Raw genomic sequence first — 20066 nt, 5'->3', positions numbered from 1 at the left:
GGACCAGATTTGCTGCCGGAGGGAGGTCCTTCAAGTTTTTCATGGGCTCATGCTTCAAAGCAAAAAGCCCTATGTGCCACAAGTACTTATAGCAGAATCCAAACATCTATACATTGCACAGATTAACACCAGCTTAAATTCACACTTAGGCTTTTACTAATATAACTCTATGGAAACAGGCTCTGATGGCTGATGACTTACTGTTCCTATGCAGTGTGTTACAGTTTCCACTGGAGGTATGTTGTACTGGATGCAATGAAACAATACCAGCAGCTTCAGCACGTGGATTAATAACCTATAAACTCGTCTCCTTTGCAAAGTCAGTTATGTGCAAGCTGTGCAGACTTAAGGAGCATGTTTTTCGAGGATTCAGGAGCATGTTTCCCCTCTTGATGTGTATGGTGTGTGTTCACTGTACACTGGTTACGATGGGAAACTGGAAACGGGACCAGTTAGATCATTTCCTGGTTTGCAGGTGGTATAACCTCCCCATTTCTCATCTTGGCTCCAATCTTCACATGTCAATGCTAGGAAAAAGAAAAAGAAAGAAAAGAAAAAAAGTGAAAAAAAGACAGCATTATGTTGTTAAATAGTTTTAGCAGCCACTTTATCAGTTGAAGGTACCTGTCTGGGGTTTTTTAAATGACACTGTATTCTTTTTAATTCCACAGTATTTTATAATCATCTTAAAAACACCTGATGCCAGACTGGAAGGAGATATTATTTACTACTTGCTCTTTTTATTAATAATGACCCAAAATACGTTTTCTTTGCTGAGAAGCCGTGATTTTTTTATTATTGTTTTTATTTGTGTGTGTGTGTGTGTGTGTGTGTTCACTTTTCCCTGCTGTGATCACCCTATCGTCCCTATAGCGCAATTTAAGATACACCAGTTTTTGCCGGGGCGGGGATGCGATGCGATGGGATGGGATGGGATGGGATGGGGGGGGGGAGGCTGCGCAGCTCCGCCGTTACGCGCAGAGCGTTTCGCCGCGGCGCCGCTGAGCGGGACCCCGCGGCGCGGGGGCAGCTCCCGCCGATGGACGGGGCAGGAGGACGCAGGCAGCGGCCACCCCCCCGCGCCCGCCCCCTGCCAGTGCGCGGCGGCGGCGGCGCGGGCGGCGCTTCCCCGCGGGGCCGGGCGGGCGCGCAGCCCCCCGCGGGGCCGGGCGGGCGCGCAGCTCCGCGGGGGCGGCCCCGGCACCGCCCTGCCCGGCTCCGAGGAGGGGCCGCGGGCCCCCGCCGTCGTCCACGTGGCCGGGGGCGCGCTATATTAGGGCCGCAGGAAGCCCGGCCGGGAGGGAAGGGGAGGGACGGGGCACCCAGGAAGGCTCCGCGGCTGCCGGCAGCAGCCGCCACCGCCGCTCCGGAGGCGCCGCCGCCGCACCGTGCCCGAGCCATGGGGCTCCCCGGACCCCCGCGCCCCGCCGTGAGTACCGCCGCGCCGCCTTCCTCCTCGTTCCCCGCGAGGGCAACTTTCTCCGCGCCGCTTTACCTGCCGCGAAGCCGCGGCAGGCAGCTCGGCTGTTAAGTTTTTTATCTCCCTCCACCCGCCCCCGCTAAGCGCTGGCGGAGCGAGCAGCCGCGTTCACCGCCGGCTGCGTTTCTTCCTCCCCGCGCGCCCTGGAGAGGGGGATGCTCGGCCCCATCGGCCGGGATTTCAGTGCGGGATGGGAGAGGGGCCCGCACCTCGGGGAGGGGTGCTGTACAGCGCCGTGCACACGGGGATGGAGTGTGTGTGTGTGTGTGTTGGGGGGCAGCAGCGGTCGCCGGGCGCCCCCCGCGGGCTCTCAGCGCCTTGCGCGGCCGCGCAGGGGAAGCGCGGCTGGAGCCCCCCGGCGCCCAGGAGCGCCCCGGCTCTTTACTCGTGCGTTTTTCCCACCCCCTCGGGCAGCGTTATTCCCTTAGGGCAAAAAGCCGGCAATCTGCCTTAGAATTGCTTTCCAATGAAGTACGAACCGCCGCTTAGCAGTTCGGGTGTTAGCAGCGTCTTTAACTGCGCTTGATGCACTTATTTCTACAGCAAACGTGCATCTCCAGTCTGGGCCGTGCCTGGCTGTGGTCTCGGCGTGGATCAAAACGAATGAGCGGGGGAAAAAAAAAAAAAAAAAAAAGCCTCCATGTGTATTTACTTGTTCTGGCCGCACAGGATCTTTCAACTCTTTGTAAAGAAATGGTTGGATTTGTGTATACCCAGTAGGCTGAAATAACTCACTCATATGATTGTGAGACTGAATTATATATTTGCCTGCTGGCCACACATGTTAAGGGGAAAAAAACTCCCTAATTATGGATCTCTGAGAGAGACTGGAAAGGTGACAAAGCCCTTGTAGTCTTCTGGGTCAATTTTCATAAACTCTGAAAACTCTCTTTGAAAAGGAAATTAAACTTGGATATGGAAAAGAGATGGGAAGTTCAGGGAAAAAGTCATCTATATTTTCCTTTGAATCCCCTTTTCCTGAGTTCACTTAAGTTAGCATTATGCAATGATGTAAGTTAAAGTGAAGAGTTGCATTTAAACCTGTGGCCTCCTGCGTCTTGGTAGCTGAGACTATACTTGATTAGCAGCATGCTCCTCCTGCATGTTATTTACATGGTTATGGCTAGAGGGAAGGCTCTGTCCTAAGCATCTGCTTTTGAAATATGGAGCAGTGTGGCTCTATCATGCAAAATACTTAACCCGTGCCAGCCATACAGCCCATCCCTTCACCTTCTTCCACTTATAGAGCTTAATCCAAAGCCTGCTGTGCTCCGATACTTGTAATGCCTCAACGGGACTGTTAGAAAAAGTTGGGGTTGGCCCTGAGGCCCTCTTATCTTGGGAAACTGCACGGTGCTTATCTGCAAAGCGTGGCTCAGCTCTACTTCAGTCCTGCGCTTATCTGGCAACTTCACGCTTTATATCTGCTTGAGACACATGTGAAAGCTGGGGTGTGTGGAGCAGGGACTGAGTGAGAGGATAAGTGTGTGTGTGTGTATATATATATATATATATATATATATATATAAATATACATATATATATTTACAAATATATATATATATTTTACAAATATATATATTTTATATATATATATATATATAAAAAGTGAATTTGTTTGGTTTGATTATCCTACAAACAACAGCGAAAGCCCTGCGTAGGTCTGCGGTGAACTTGGCACTCTGTCCCTCTGATTTCTCACTTCACTCGCTCTATTTTGGTGCTGCTGTAAAATAACACTTCTGCAGGTTCAAAATCCTGTGCTTTAACAGAGCCAAAGCAGCCTACAGCCCTGCCAAACCACCTTTAAAGCTACCCCTGGAGTTTTCAAGCATGCTCCTATCTGCTATATGTTTATTTTGCCTTTCTGCTAGCAGCTTGTGAGAGAGGTCTCTGAAAGAGCAAAAGGAGAGAAGAACCCAATTCGGTGTTCTTTGGCTTCCTCTCTTTGTGCACAGTCGGGTTGTGCGGTGGAGACAGTGATTTGTGCTCTTCATATGAGTTTTTCCATGCATCCCAACCAGAAAGGAACTTGCAGCCTTGTTTTCAGTTTTACTTCTGAAGTTGATGATATTAATGATGGGGGTGCTGGCTTCTCAGCTAACAAAGGTAACTTTAAAAACAACGTATTCTTTTGTATGTGCTTCTGTATCTACTTCTCTGAACTTGCAAATTGAGATCCCATCTTCTTGGCTATAGCAGTATTTTTTTATGCCAAGTGCACTGTAAATGCTAGTGTTAAATGATAGTAGCAATATGTTTTTATTAGGAGTGTGTTTTAGATGTTATATTTCAAGAAGTATTTTCAGAAGTGTGCTGAAAGAGAGATGTGCTTTTAAAAGCAAAGAAATAGCGGTAAATCCAGCTCAATAGCACATCCAAAGTGCTGTTAATCCCACCACCTGGTGGAGCTTTTTATGGCAGTGGACTATTGCTGAGGGAACTCTTGAATAAAGATGCGTGTTTTTTTTTTTTTTCCTTTGTCTTGTTTTAATACTGACAGATGCTACATACAGAGTTTTTCTTAAATGTTTTTCTTCCTCATACCAAACTTACTTTTATGTGCTTTCTCTCCCTTTTCTATACTTTACAATAGGGATCATAGAACTGTTAGTGTCTAATCCAAACCAGCGTTCCTCTGTAAGACAGAAAAATCAGTGGATAAGGAATAAATTTCTTCCTTCCTCTCCTTGCCTTTCCCTTTCAGGCCATTTGTCTTTGTTTTTATTTCAAAGGCAACATGATGCTGGCATGGAGCATAACTGTAACCTGGGTGTTCAGAAGCTATTAGTTTGCACCTGGGAGCATTTCTTAAGCAGAAGAATCTCTGTTAATAGCCTGCCCCTCGTTAAAGATACCCTAATGAAGACTGCAGCATGACTTTCATTGTAGGTTAACTTAATGTTGTACTAAACCTCACTCTTAAGTATTGCTATAAAAATCTTTGTGGTAAAGCCTGTGCACACTGAAGTCTGCTGTGATGCTTTTACCTGCAGGACCAGACTGGAAAGGGAAGGCAAATCTGGAGCCTTAGTTTGGTGCGATGCACAGAAACCGTGTGCCTCTGTGGTCATCAGCAAGAGAGGCAAAAATGGGTTTAGAACCATGCGTTGAGCTACCCTTGAGTGTAAAATTTGAAAGAAATGCTGCTAATTTTGCAACTTTCTTCTCTGATCTACTGCTAAACAGGCTTAAAGAAGGTGGGTTAAGACTGGCTGGTCTGTGGGTCTCTTTATTTGAGCTACTACCTTACATTAACCTCCTAAAAAAAAGTACTTGTAACTTCTCTAGCTTGCCAGTTGCTTTCACCAAGAAGAGCATCTACATTTTTGACTGATCTGAGATGCATTATATAGGTTAAATGAGGCATACATTGCACTTCATAAGGCAAAGAGTTGGAGGGGTGGCTCTGCCAATCTGACGTATGTACTACCACCTAACAGGATCAGATCCTGTCTGGCATGTGTATGTTATGCCTGTTAACTGATAAATTCTAATCTGAGTAAGTCAGAGGTATAGAAATTAAAAATAACCTTCTGATGACTGTACTCATTAGCTGACACATCAGAAAGGTGACTGAGAAACTTTCTTGTTTAGTCATAGTCCTCAGAACATCGTTTGGGTAATTGAGACTTGTAGATAAATTGTTGCTATACGTGTTTGTATTGCTCTTATTGCCATAGCATCCGAGTGCCTCTGCGTCATTCAGTAAAAAGATTAGCCCGGATTTAGGCTAATTGGGAAGGTTGTACCTCTGTCCTGCTTCACTAGTCCTGGCTGCTGTGGCATCTCTGCTTGCGTTGCCGAGGTGGGTAGATAACTTTGCAGCCCATCTGGAGCAGGTCTGCATCGATCGCTGGGCCTGCAGGACACCTAGAGCTTGACGCGATTTTATTTTTCTCCTCTTCCTACTGCCTTCCCCTTCCACTAGTACTGTCAGTTTCCCACGTAGTTTATAAGTAGCAAACTCAAGTCTTTTCATGGGCGGTGCCCTGGAAAGCTCTGGAAAGCTCTTGCAAGTAAGAATTGTAAAACAGGTATCTATAAAGCGCACAAGACGGGCTTTAGGCTGGGAGCTCTCTTTAAGAATCTCCCCAAAGCTTTGATAAAAGCATGCTCTAAGCTCTGAATAGTTAGTGATACAGTAAATTAAAAATGTAGTGATTGTTAAAATACTTGGCTCTTCTGCACTTTAAGGTTTTCTTCATTAAGGTGCTTAATCTGTTCTGACATGTATCTGTCTGTTAGGAGAATAAGACTTTTGCCCTTCTTACTAGATGACAAAGTCTTTGGGCTGAGACACAATGTATTGTTGCTGGGGAGGAGACAAGAAATCTCTAAACCGGGTAAAAGTTGTAACAGCCATTTCTGTCAGCTGGTTACTATATAGCCAAATGCAAGTGAGGCACAGTCCCAAATGTATCCTGCACCCATTTGTAACAAATGTTTTAAGTGTGACTTTCTTCCATTAAAGGACATAATTTCAATAGATTTTTTGTTTGTTTGTTTTTTTGTTTGTTTTGGTTTTTGAGGGGTGAAATCTGTTTTGGGAGCTTTTTGACACAGGCTTAGCCCTCTGTAGCTCTAGCCATTCACCCCAAGGGACTGAAGGTGAAGGAGTGGCTGTGGTCGGAGACCTCAGTGCCTGGATGCAGCCTTTGACACCTTTGTGGTGTCTCCCATAGCACAGCTGCTGGCATGGAGGTTGTCACACACGTTCCAGGTATCCATAAAATTTTCTAGAGCAGGAGCAATCCCCTCTGTCCATCCCTTTAGAGGACCGTTCTGCAGAGCAAAAACCAGCAGTGAACCCCAGGTGTTAAACTGGGTGGAAGTTTAAAAGCTAGTTTCTGGACTAGCTAATTGTTGCTGTTTTTTCCAAAAATTGGTAGGTTTTTTAGTTGTATTGCTCCAGTACAAAACAAAATTTGTTCCTTTTAAAGGACAAAAAATAATCGATTAAAGAGCCAGCCTTCAGAAATGACTTGGCCTTACATATCTGAAATGCTGTGTGTGCTCACACACCATACTGCTGTACCAGCTCAGAGAAATCTCATTCTATCAGACCTGCCAGCTCAGTTCTTATGAGCCTTCCAGGAAAATACAAGGCATCACCTGCAGTTTTTGTGGGGTAAAAATTACATTCCTTATCTCCAGCTCAAAGCCATCCTTGCAGCTGGGGCTGACCTTACAGCAGACATCTCCTTGATGCCCCCAGAGAGTGCATCGGGAGCTATCAGGGTGCAGTAAGGGATGGGGAGGCCTGTATCTTAAATTTTCTTAAATTTCCTTAGTCCAAGGAGATACGGTGGTGGCTTTAACATGATCGACTGTTGAGCAAATATACAGGCTACAGCTTGTGCGAGTGCAAGCTGCTAAAGATGTTGCTCAATTTATCCAATACTTTCTCTTAATGAAACTTGCTAAATCAGTTTGTGCCCATGATCTGACTTGTTTTGTTTGGTGAGAAAAATCATTTTACAATCTTAGAAGCAAACTTAATTGAATGTTTCCTGGCTGAGATAATTTTGATTTTGGTCAGATGAGACATTCTGGCTTTTTTTATTTATTTAATCTTAATTTGGAGTCCATTTCAAACACTTTGAGATAGTCAAAAGTAGCCATTTTGAAAGCACTGAGAAGAAAGTTTGGCTTAAATTTCAGAAGGAGTCCTCCAAATTTGACATGGCCTTGTAGTGACACAATTTATAGTGGCTGGTGGCAATGTTGAAATTACACCTGAATCTGATGTTTCATTTCTCCTTGAAAATATTTCTGTTAAAGTTACTATTCTTCAGAAAGTTCACCCAGATTTTTCTCTTCAAAGGCAATTTCCTTTTGAATAAGGAAAATATCGTTACTACTTCTCTCTAATATTTATTAGAAGAAGTAAAAGTATGCCTTCCTGTTTTCTTTTTTTCCCCTCCCACATCCTCTTTCTTTTCCCCTTCAGATAAAATTCACTGATACTGCAAAGTGGTGAATGTGTGGTTAAGTCTCCTGTGACTCCTCCCTTACAGACCTGCTGCTCTTCCCAAACAGCTGGCGTAGTTCTAGCCTACAAATTCACTCTGAAAAGTAGAACAAACAAAAACCCATTTACTTTACCCTTTACACCATTAACAAAACTCCACCATCAAACTTCAGTTGTTAATGCTGATGGTTGTCTTATCTCCAGCAGGTCAAGCAGGAACAGCAGTGGAAGAGCAGCTAGATTTACAGCTAGCAGGCAGGACGGGCGTGCATTGCGAGGATGGTTGAGCAGCCACGAATGCCGTAGCCTTTGCAACGCAGTTATGGGAGAACGTCACATGTTCTGAAGATTATGCCACAGTGACATCTCAAATATGTGAAAAAAAATTAGTTGCTTGTATCAAGGGTTAATAGTTAAACAGATTGTCCCTTGGCAAAAATTACTCTTATTTATGGAAAGGAAATTTTCAAATATAAACAGGTTCTTTTAAAATACCTAGTGGATATTGAAGTCCTCACTTAGTGTGGAGAATGAAAGGGACAGTCAAGAATGGGCAATTAGTGACATGACTGTTTTATAAAATATGGTGAAGTCAGCTCTGTTTCTTGGACCTGCCAGAAATGCCTAAGGTTTAGGTTACCTGTGTAACAGGTTATAGATTGATGGGGACCATATGGGCTGGAGGTGCAGCTGTGGGGCCAGGGAATACAGTTTTGCTTCAAGATCTTGGCTCCAGATGAAAAACTTGCCTTGGTTTCCACCAGTGTTACTCTGATGGCTGCAATGTGGTGATACCAGTTGCTCCTTTTCCAGCCGGAGCTTTAGACTATCCTGTGCTTTTGTCCGGTGGCCACACTGAGGACTATCTTCCTCCACGTTCTTGCCATGTAGTTGTCCACCTTGTCAATGGTCTGCACTGCCCTGTGTAAGATTTGTCTGTCAGGTTGCTTGCAAGAAGTGTATTGGCAAAAGATGGCAACAGTTCTGGGGCAAAGAGTCAGGAACTGATGAAACTTGGCTCTCATTTATATCCAGATCTCTTGGGTTGCATAAACTGTGGCATCCTGCCCTGCTTCGACTGATAAATGGTCCGTCTGGGCCAAAGTCAAAGCTGTTCTTTGTCTGCCCACGTTTCTGTGGGAGTGCCTGCAGAAAGAAGGGTGTGCAGCACTATGCAAGGCTGCTCTGGAGCTTCAAAGAGAAGCTATGCTTTCCCTAGTTTCCCTCCTTCCTGAGGATGTACTGGAATAGGCTTCAGTCCTGCTGCTCTTGTAGCAGTCTCTGTGTTTTTTTTTTTTCTCTTTTTTTTTTTTCTGTTTTCTTGCTCTCAGTCCTGTTGCTAGAATTGTTCCTTCAGAGGAGCACAACCTATTTTCATCTCTCCCACATCTCCCTTCCTTTGCAATGTTTTGCTGTGTATGTGCCAAGGTCAGAGTGAACCAAGAGGTCAGGAGAGCCAAGCACACTTAAATTTTGCATCAGAGGTCAAGCATGTGACAGTGACAGAACGTGCTTGTGGCCAAGAAATTGGAGTCACCTTAGAGCTGAGTCCTGTCCCATCTCTGCCTCTGTGTTTTAGTTTTGCCATCTGTAAATGACAGCATTTGACCTTGATTTCCTGGAGGTTGAGTTCAACCTATAAAGTGCATGGATGAAGAGCCCAGTCAATATGATGCCTGTCAAGACTGACAGTTTGGGGTGTGTGTGTGTGTTTTTTATTTATTTTATTTTTTATTTTTTTACCAGGAAATTAAAAGGAAGCAGTCTGCAGTATGGACAGGCATGTGATGTTGGCTTTGGTGATTCACCATCTGCCAGTCCATTGAGTAGTGCAGTCATCGGTGATGCACAAAAGCACCACTGGGACAACAAAAAAATCACTTATTTCTGTGCTGTCTACTGTAGTGATACCTGTGCTGCATGAGTCATGCCGTCTAATACTTCTCCATTGGGCTGTTGGTGTACTGCTTGTTGCTTGATCTACTTGTTGAAATGCTGCAGAACAACGTAGTGTCATCAACTCACTGACTGTCACAGCAGATTTGCTGTGAATACTGATATAAATAAAAACACTTCAGAAATGGTATAGAAAAAAACTGTCATGGTAACAGGGTGTGTGAGATAGCAGCAGCTGCCTAACTTCTCAGATTTCATGACGAAACTGCTGGGCTGCTGGAGCATAACTGTTCTGCCATCTTAAGTGGCCACTTCATTAGCTTGCTAGGGTAGCGAGATATATGTGTGCTCTGGGAGACAACCTAATAAAGCAAGCCCATTAAGAAGTATACTGATTACGAATCAACTTTCCCTGAGGCTACTACATTAGGTTTGATAGGACTTGTTTAATTATACATAGTTGTGTGCAATATTCAGATGTCATTTGCCTCTTTTAAGAAATGGAGTATTTCGTTCGTTAAGACATAGACACAGTAAAAATATTGAGGGATACCAGAAGCTGTGATGCATAGTGCAGATGGAGGGGAAAATGGAGTGGTTTGTCTCTTACTTTTTTTCCTGTAGCTTGAGTGAAATTCCCACCTGTAATGGAAATGGGAAACTTAATTCTAATGTTTCCTAGTTCTTTAAAATCATGGAAGTTTGCCAAAAAACCTAAAACCATTGGTCCTGCAAATGTGGCTTTCATTTGACACAATGCTCACAATTCAGACATCCACATTACACCAATGTGAGTGTGGATGCCTAGCTGAGATTTTGATTTGTGCCCTACATGGTCCAGCCCAATCTACCTGGGCTTCTCCTAGAGCACTGGAAGTCTGAAGTGCAAAATGGCTGGTGTTTCAAATGGAAATGAGCCTTGAGCAGCTACAGAAGTGGCTATGACACCAAAGAGCAAGGGAGCAGGAGATGGAGAGATGCTGGCTTTTTAAAAATGTGATACACTAGTTGCAGAACTGGATAAAACACTTGCTGGTAGCAATGAAACAAAGCAGTTTAAGTTGCCTTTCTTCAAGGCAAGACTCTCCTGTCAATACTGACTTGAGTATAAATATTGGCCGAGTAAGTTGCTGAGTAGGTGTAGTTCATTTGGGGATTTTTAATAGGGGGAGAAACATGGAGCTCCAGAGTGGTCTTTTTTTTTCTTTAAAAAAAAAAAGTTTAGAATTACCATACAAGCCCCTCTGGAAGGAGATGTCTGTGTTTCATATAGCACAAGGAAAAAACATGCTTCTCATTTCTTCCTCTGCTGTCACCTGGCCTGCTGAGGGAACAAGAAAGCAGCTCGTTTCGTGCCTTCGTTTCCACTTGCTTAAAACAAGGATCCTTATCCTTTGTCTCCAGGTGTGAGAGCAGTGGATGAGAAATGCTTTATAAAGCTAAAATATTACCAGACTTAACCCAAAGTGCTCAATGCGGTCACTGCCTCTATTGTTTCCCAGAGAGCTTTTCCCCCCCCATCTCCTTTCAGTAGTGGCTTGTTGCCCTTGTGACTTTCCTGACTGTGAGGACCGTCATTGAGCTAATTGACCAACAATCCTGAGAAGTGTCTTGTTTCCCCTATTTAAAATTATTCTTTTGAAGAAATGGAAGTTATCCTGTGGGAACAATATTGGTGTAACTTAGATCCTCTTTAGGCCAGTTATCAAGAACTCATACATCCCAATTTTCTTCTTTTGTGTATGCAATTTTTTCTGAAAGAACTTTGCTCAAAATGTCAACTTTCCTATTTTATGGTACCATGCACAAACCTATGAGTTCTCTTTTTTTTTCCTCTCCACAAAAATATAAAGTTGGGAAAAACATAGCTTCATTTTAGAAAGTTGCCTTTATCCAAGGTGGAACTCTTTGCTAAACATGTTTTGGCACGTCTCTAGACTTACAGATAATGTCATGAGTCTGACTATAGTCTGCCAGCAAAATAGTGCTCTGTTGCTGTCTTGCTTGGAAATTTACTGGGCATGATATGACCACACAGAAGATATCAGTGTGTATCCTCAGTGAGTAACATGTCCGGAAAGACCCTGGAGGCAGAACACAAAACCCCGTCCTGATGCCCTGCTTGAACTTCATACGCTTTTCCACGCAGGTTATGGATTTGCTCCACAGAAGTCTATTCACCAAGTGTTGTGTTGCCGGGGTGGACTGTAACTGCTCTCGGAAGAAAACAATTTTTTTTTTTCCAAGAAAGCTGTTCCACAAGGTGAAACTTTGTGCTGCCAGAGCTGCTACTGCCTGCTTCTATTCTGCTGGCATCTTTCTCGCTTGATCCGTGAAATGCTACATTTTACCGTTGATACCTAAGAGTCAAGCTAAGGGTGAAGACAAGTGATAGACTTGCTCTTTTTAAAAAAGCATCCCCTTCTGACTTCCTCACCTCAACAAAGGGAACTCTGTTGGACATGTCAAAGTATGGATCCCCCCCTTTTTTTTTTTTACGCTTTTACATCTACCCAGGTTTTCATTTGACAAGTGTATATCTTAGGGGTGGAAATTCTCTTACTAGAGTGTTGACACTTCTGAATATTAAAACCTTCCTGCTTTTACAGCCATCAAAATCAGTCCTGCTGATTTTCCCTTGCAGCTGCCATTCTCTCTTGTGAGCTGGTTGCTCCTCCTGGGCAGCTACGTGGCAGTGCCACTTAGGCTGGCACCGACACTACTGACTTCCCAGGAAATGAAGGTGTTTCTGCTGCTAGGACCAAGTGCTGTATTTTGTTTTCAATCCTCTTTTCCATCAGTGATAAATGCTCCCTGACGGCTTCACCTTTCTCCAAGAGAGAATGGGGTCGTGCACGGTAACCTGGAGTATAGACTTGTCGTATTTAATGAGCTCGTTAGGGCTTGATATGCTCATTACCTGAAGACTCTTTCGAAGGCAAGACTGAAATACCTTCCGGAGACAGAGCTTGATGAGGATCCTGCTTCTCTCTGAGTCAGCAGGACTGAGGAAGAGTTAGAATCGATTGCTGAAGATCTCTTCTTGATGAGACTTACCAAGCTTGTGACTTCTTGTCATCTCTTAAATACATGGCACTTGTATGAACAAGGCTGTTGGTCTTGGTTTCTCTCCTTGATTCCAACAGGATTTTTCTCGTTCTGTACAGCAGAGTGTTTTTCTTAGCACCATCTACCATCAATGTCAAAGACTCTAGTTAAAGGTTTTTTTGTTTTGTTTTTGCTTTTCTTTTAAAATATGAAATTTCCCTTTTTTTTTATTTTTTGAAAAGTTACCTCTTCAGATTTCCTCCCCTTTCCAAATGAAACTTTTGCAGATGTGAGAGCCCTTGGTATTCTACTTATAGCTCCTATACAATTTCAGCTTCCTGTTCAAAGTTGCTGCAATGTGATATTGTTGTAAGTTTTATTTTATTATTTTTTTCCCTCTCTCCAAAAGGCAGCTGTACTTTGGAAGTAGGTAAGACTTCCTTGTAAATAATACATGGTAAAATATTTCAAACTTGATGGAGTAATCTTTAGGGCATGCAGAAGAAGTATACATAAAGAGACTTGGATTTTGAGAGATTTTTTTCCAGGAGGTACAGGGAAGTAACACAAGCTGGCATTCAGAATTAAGATGTCCTTCAGTTAGTCTGCTCAGATGACTATTTTGGGAGCCATAAATGATGTAGGTATCATGGCAGAGAGACTAATCTTCTCCATGTCACATCAAATGAGAATAGTAGTTGTGTAGGCTCGTATCATCATTCCCAGCAGGTAGCTTCACCGTTCCTCATCTCTTGTGAGACTTGTCTTGATCTAAATAGGAAGAAGACTTGCGTCTTAGCCAAGACTGCATACTAAAGCTAGTCCATTAACAAGGATGTACCTAGATCATGGTGAACAGCAAAACTTGTATCCCTTTGATATAGTTGCACAGTGTTGCAGAATTTCATCGAGAGAGTGACTCAGTTAAAGTCAAAAAAATAAAAAATAAACAACATCAAAAAAAAAGGCAAAATACTCACTGGCATGCCTGTTGTCTTGTTGTCTGATCCTTCATGGAAGAAGGTGGCAGAGGAAGGACATGAGTGATTTTCAGATGAAATTGCATTCATTGGTAGCAGTGCTGGAATTCCTGTTGAGATGCTTCCGAAGGATGTTACATGCATCTGGCAGAAGCTCTGTTTATGTTGTTCTTTGATACATGTCTGGAACCAGAGACAGATGCTGTAAATCAAAGTAATTAAATGCGTGGGCTCTTTGTAAAGGATGGTTACTGTAGTTCATTTCACGGCTCAGGGGTCAAACTTCGAAAACAAGTTTGCTCTGCCTGTGTAATTTGAAGGACTTTTTAAAAATGTGACCCTTATGAATAATTTTATAAGCAAAACTATTTTGTGATAAAAAATGTCTTCTGTTGTGCATTATCAGTAGCACTTTCTTTGCTCCTCTGTTCAGAGTGCTTTAGACAATATTGAAGAAGGATGTGCTGAAGCAGAATTTCTTTTTACTTAGAAGAATTAAAATAAGTCCAGCAAGCACATGGTTTGTGCTTAATTCCAAGAGCCTGAATCCAATCTGGCTCTTACTAATCTCTAAAGGGATTATTCCTGATTTACACCAGGCTGAATGAAATCAGAATCTGGTCCTAAAAGCCTATTTGTACTTTAGACATTGTCTCAAGGCAGCTGACATGAGAATATGAAAAGGAAGCTTGGTTTCCCACAGGTTAATTGCTGAAATTTGTCCAGTAGACTATAGCTTGTACAGCAAGGCTTGTTTTAAACTGAAGACTATTTATCCAGGAAACTGTATTGCAAAAACTTGAGCTAGAATCCATTTACCTCTATTGGACTAATAAGAGATAGTAATCAGAGGACCTTCTTTAGTACAACAGAGTACTCTTTATTTGCATAGTCCAAAGGTATCAGAGGATATTAAATAACTACTTCATTGCAATTCTGGAGGCTGTTCAGCCAGGCAAGTCCCTTTAATGAGCTGCAGTGATTCTAGTGCCTAGCAATGAAACGAGAATAAGTCTCGTACGCTAGATCTCTGATCATGAGTGACATCTGTAAGTAAGGGTCTGCAACCTAGAATGGGGTAAAGATGTTGGTTTAAAATACTGAGGCTTATGAATAAAGGTTACAGCATGCCTATCTGCTGTGAAGAAAATTGATCTCTATCAACATGAGTTCAGTGGTGCTCACTGAGACAAGTAACAAAAGCAAATGTACAGCATCAGGGTGCGAAAGCACAGGGCACTGTTAGATCATTGTGTCCTAGATTGCTACACTTCTTATTTACATCTTGACTATGTGCTAATTTTTAAAAGGGCTGTTTATATCAAACCTGTCTATGTTGTAATGCAAGGGATTTTGTATACATCTTTATGTAGGCCTTTTCTAAAGCAAGCTTACTATATATCCTTGCATATTCCCAAATAAGCAAGTTGCAGTTGTCATTGCTGCAAAGTACAATTTGGCATCAAATGCACTTGCAGTGATTGGAGTATCTAAATGCAGTCAAGTCAATATGTAATGTCAAGGAACAAGATGGGTGCTCTCATGCGATGGCTCACCTTACTCCCTTAGAACATATTCTGGAATTTTGTTGCCAACTTTGCTTTTCCCAATAACTGTCTCTTTACCATGACTATCTGAGATGCTCCAAGCTTTAACCTATTGTCAAGTTTTATAACAATTGTAGAATCAGTAAGGTTGGAAGGCACCTCTGGAGATCATCTAGTCCAACCTCCCTGCTCAGCGAGGTCACCTACAGCATGTCAGACAGGGTTGCATCCAGGCGGGCCTTGAAGATCTCCAGAGAAGGAGACTCCACAGCCTCTCTGGGCAACCTGTGCCAGGGCTCTGTCACTCTCACAGGGAAGAAATTCCCCCTCACGGTCAGGCAGAACTTCCTGTGCTTCAATTTCTGCCCATTGCCTCTTGTCCTGTCACATGGGACAACTGAAAAGAGTTTGTCCCCGTCCCCTTGACACCCTCCCTTCAGGTACTTGTACACATTGATCAGATCCCCCCTCAGTCTGCTCTTCCCCAGGCTGAAGAGGCCCAGCTCTCGCAGCTGTTCTTCACAGGGCAGATGCTCCAGCCCTCTGATCATCTTTGTAGCCCTATGCTGGACTCTCTCCAGTAGCTCCATGGCTCTCTTGTCCTGGGGAGCCCAGGACTGGACACAGTACTCGAGATGAGGCCTCCTCAGGGCTGAGGAGAGGGGCAGGATCATCTCCCTCCACCTGCTGGCAACAGTCTTCCTAATGCAGCCCAGGAGACCATTGGCCTTGGCCACAAGGGCACATTGCTGCCTCATGGTCAACTTGTCATCTGCCAGGCACTCCCAGCTGCTTCTCTGTGGAGCTGCTCTCCACAAGGTCAGCCCCCAGCTTATACTGGTGCCTAGGGTTATTTTTCCCTAGGTGCAGATCTCTGCACTTGCCCTTGTTGAACCTCAGGAGGTTCCTCTCTGCCCAGCTCTCCAGCCTGTCCAGGTCTCTCTGAATGGCAGCACAGCCCTCAGGTGTGTCAGCCACTCCTCCCAGCTTGGTATCATCAGCAAACTTGCTGAGGAGGCACTCTGTCCCCTCATCCAGGTCCTTGATGAAGAAGTTGGACAGGATGGGACCCAGGACTGATCCCTGGGAGATGCCACTAGCACAGGCCTCCAACTAGACTCCACGCCACTGATGACGACCCTCTGAGCTCTGCCTTTCAGCCAGTTCTCAGTTCACCTCACTGTCCACTCACCTCACCTATACTTTCTGAGCTTCTCCAGGAGGATGTTATGGGAGACAGTGTCAAAAGCCTTGCTGAAGTCAAGGGATACAACATCCACTGCTCTCCCCTCAAGGTTGTGTTCCCCCACTGAAAGCAATGGGGGATCTAAGTGGCTGAATCAAATTTCTTAATTGCTATCATCACTGAGAGATGGTAAAGGACTGTCTGCAGCAGACTAGCAGGGCATATATTTGCAAAAAGAAATGGCAGGGCACATACAAAGTTGTTTAGATGACTGTTAGGGTGCTGTTTTTATGGACCATAGGATACCAACAGCCCATAATTCATCCAGCATAGTGGGTGACTGTAAAACACTGGAATCTCTGATACTCCTCAGAATGACATAGCGCTGGAACATTTTGCTCACGCTGATTCAGTTGTCCCATTCAAACATCTGCTCCTGCTATGGAGCTGAGCCACCTCTCCATGGCTGAAAGCGTGGCTATGACATTAAATATATTGAATCAAACCTGACAAGTGTAGCTGTTGGACTGGAGAATACCCTTAATTTTTTTCAATGAGTAAGGAAGTCTGTTATTTCATCAAAGGCATAATTTAGCTTTATTGCTAGTTGCTCCAACTTGTTATCCATGACTAATGTAAGTGCTGTCTCCCTGTTGGCACTTACTGGAGGAAGTAGTGGTTGTATTTGTAAAGACCAAAATTCACTAATTCAAACTGAATTATCTGGTGAGCAGTGCACTAAGATTTTTTTTTTTTTTTTTTTTTTTAAGAAAGTAAATTATTAAGAGTTCATCAGTGTTTTCTAGTATCCTTATGCAAGCTGTGGACACAAAGACTTCTGAGGTTTTATTTGCAACAGACTATCATCACCATCATCTTCTCAGGTCCATGCCTTTCTTCTTTTCTATATTCAGTTGATATAAATCAGAATAAGTGGCCTAGCCATGTGAGTGAGTGTATGATTTAGTGGTGAAATGAAGCCTGCTGGTTAACCTCATGCTGCTCAGCTGATGTGAGATGTAAGCCAGTAAAGTTCTTCCATTCCTGAGGTCTCTCCTTTGTGGTGAGTTTCTTTTGAAGATTGCCATTCAATTGAATTACTGAATCTAAAAATTCTCTCAATTAATCTATATCAGTGCAGTTGGTTTGGGAAACATTTTCTCTTATTCATCTGCACTTTTGGCTCATCTCATCAAGGCTGTTATTACAGCAGATGTAGAGGTGGAGAAACTTCCAAACACACCAAGTGCCAGTTATAAACTATAGTGCCTTACTGAACTGTTGGTGAGCTGACGTTTCTGTAAAGTAGAAGCTATGTATTATTGGTGAAACACTTCTTTGTTTCCTGGCATTTCTAAAATGGATGCCAGAAGCTGGAAATACTGAGTAATTTCTAGTTGAAGGGATATGATCAGCAGGTAATTAGTTGGTAAAGTGCCTCGAATGTGTGGTCTGTTGTACAGACGAGCCATCTGGAGCAAGCTTGCAGTTTAGCTTCTGCAATGAGTACCTGCATTTTGCAATCCCAAAATGACCAGCTTTATTACATCGATGGAGATACTGAGTAATTCAATCCATTTTCGCAGATTTAAATGAACTGAAATGGGAGTATAATTTGGCCCAAAGTAGTAGTTTGATACTCTTGATTATTACGTGAGGATCATCAATTCATCATTCATGTTCCTTAATATATCCAGCCACAAATTGAACCACTGAAGTTGATTCCTCTGCCGATTTCACCAAACTTGTTATGGCCATGACTTTACCCCGTTTCACCTGGAAGAGCAAGGTGGCATTTGCTGTGTTTCTGTGACTATAATCTGTACATGTAGCCATCTATCTGATTTTATTAACAGGGTGAAAGAAGCAGGTAATAGTGACTCAAAAGCAGATGGTTACTGAGCATTTGTAAGAGTCTCAGTACAAATGTGAATCAGTGATAAAGCGTGTAGCTTGCATGTGAGTCAAAAGTGTGAAAGTAGAGGAATTTTGGATTTACCAAAGCATGGTACTTCAGTTCTTATAGCACAGACATTTCCAGAGCCAGAAGAGCCGTTGCAGCCAGGAGGGGCGTTCACGCCGACTTAGCAGAGCTGAGTTCACAGCTGTCACCAGCCGCAGTTCTCTGCTGTTTCTCTGTCTCAGGCCTGACGTTGGCTCCTCACGGCTGGACCTGTCTCTAGGCAGCAAGTATGTCACAGGAAGCACATGGGACATCATACTTCTACCGCCCAGCTAATGCAGCAGCTATTACTGTGTACCTAATGGTCCTGCATTGCCAGTCTCCTAGCTGCTGGAATTAATTACTCAAAAATGGAGATTGATTCGTGGCATTGAACAAAAATTAATCCTTCCTCTTTTAGAAATTATCATTACACAGTCTTCTTGCTGAAGCCCAATCAATCATGGTGATGCACAGTGTTAAGCCTCAAATCTGACGTGCTGCCCTGTAGCTGCTGTATTAAGCTGTGTGAGGCTCTTGAGAGGAGGTGCCTCAAAGTAGCTGCAAAAAAAAAAAAAAAAAAAAAAAAAAAAAAAAAATCCTTTAGAGGGCTTTGATCTCAGGTTGGTATCTAGGTGCCTGTTGGTGGGGTAACGTGCTTTTATGAGCAGGGTGCAGTCTGCGTGTAACCAGATGTATTCTATTTGATGTACGGAGATCAAGGTGTCTGAGCCTTTAACTGCTCATCTGGCTGTCTTATCTAGCACATTTTTCCTCTTAATTTTCCCCTTGTGCTTCAGAATCAGTTTTCCTTTTTGTTTTGTGAAGCATTCTTATGCAAAGCCAAATCTCCTGCAATTCAAGCAAGCTGTTTGTAGCAAAACAAGAGTGCAAAGTTGCAGGAGCTTCGGCCTCGCATGAGAACATTTCACTTGCTCATTTCTCTTTTCTTTCTCCCTCCTAAAACTTGTTATTGAGTGAGCAGTACTTTAATGAAGCATTTCATGGAGAAAAAAGTTGCAATTGCTATGTCCTGCAGATTGTTTCCAGATTCTTGAAGATAGATTATTTACAGATTAAAGCCCTTACTGTTTCCTGTGTCATTGCAAAGCAAATAATGAGCAGAACTTGAAGAGCACTGGTATCTACTGGTTTGGAGTACCAGCCCCTCTCAGAACTTCAAATAAACAAACTGTCACTTTTTCATGGTACCAGATGATTAAATTTTACAGCAGATTCTGCCCTGATTTAGTAGTGCTAATGATCATGTGAAACAGACTGCAGTGTAAGTGTGGGTTTAAAATCTAAGCTTCCGTATTTGAGGTTAAACAAGTCTCTACAGGAGGAACCCATTGAAGGGAAAACTATTGTTTTTAGTTCTCAAGTAGTCAAGGTTTTACTGCAGTTTCCTGAAAGCCACGTTCCCCGTGGCAGACTTGCAGACGAGTTGCGGAAATTGTGTTGTTGCTCTAAGCATGGAAAAGTTGTGTGCTCTGAGCGCTGGCATGTGATGAACAAGCCAACGGTCTCAGCAAGAGGTGAGTCAGTTGGGTAATTGGGGAGTTTCTTTTTTAAACAGCAGAACAAGCTTCAAGCAGCCTCAAACAGCCAAAGAGGAATGAACTTTAGATTAAAATCCTATGTGTCGTGTCATTACCCTCTTCTCCTCCTTTTTTTTTCCCCCCTGCAGTGACAACGCTTCAGTGGATAACGAGGTGAAGGGGAAGTCAGTCATATGTAGGAACAATAAAAATTACCAAGGTCTCTGTTGTGAGGTCCCCAATTAAAACAAGAAAAATGAGAGCACCTTTATGGTCTTCTAACATGGGAAAGTGAAAGTAGAGGTTATAAAAAACCATTTGGGTGATCTGAACACCTATTTCCTCTACACAGAGTAACTCTTGGAGCAGGGAAGGATAGAATATGTATATATCAGCTAACTATCTAGCCACCCTTGATCAAGGAAAAACACTTCCAGCTGATTGAAATCTGCATTTATAAAATATCCAGAGT

The 20066-nt window shown here is 43.3% G+C and overlaps 1 protein-coding gene across 11 annotated transcripts in view; it reads left to right on the top strand.

The window, feature by feature from the left end:
- Positions 1–1231: 1231 nt before the first annotated feature.
- The window catches only part of ST3GAL1 (ST3 beta-galactoside alpha-2,3-sialyltransferase 1), a 73245-nt gene continuing 54410 nt past the window's right edge, over positions 1232–20066 (top strand). For 3 of the 11 annotated variants that reach the window (XM_062570654.1, XM_062570651.1, XM_062570650.1), the window contains exon 1: positions 3098–3589. The gene's annotated coding sequence lies outside the window, so the exon portion shown is untranslated. The other 8 variants (XM_062570646.1, XM_062570656.1, XM_062570649.1 and 5 more) reach the window with 7 other exon arrangements.

This window comes from Rhea pennata, chromosome 2 (assembly GCF_028389875.1).
Source record: "Rhea pennata isolate bPtePen1 chromosome 2, bPtePen1.pri, whole genome shotgun sequence".
Taxonomy (NCBI): domain Eukaryota; kingdom Metazoa; phylum Chordata; class Aves; order Rheiformes; family Rheidae; genus Rhea; species Rhea pennata.
This window is presented reverse-complemented; position numbering and strand designations above follow the sequence as displayed.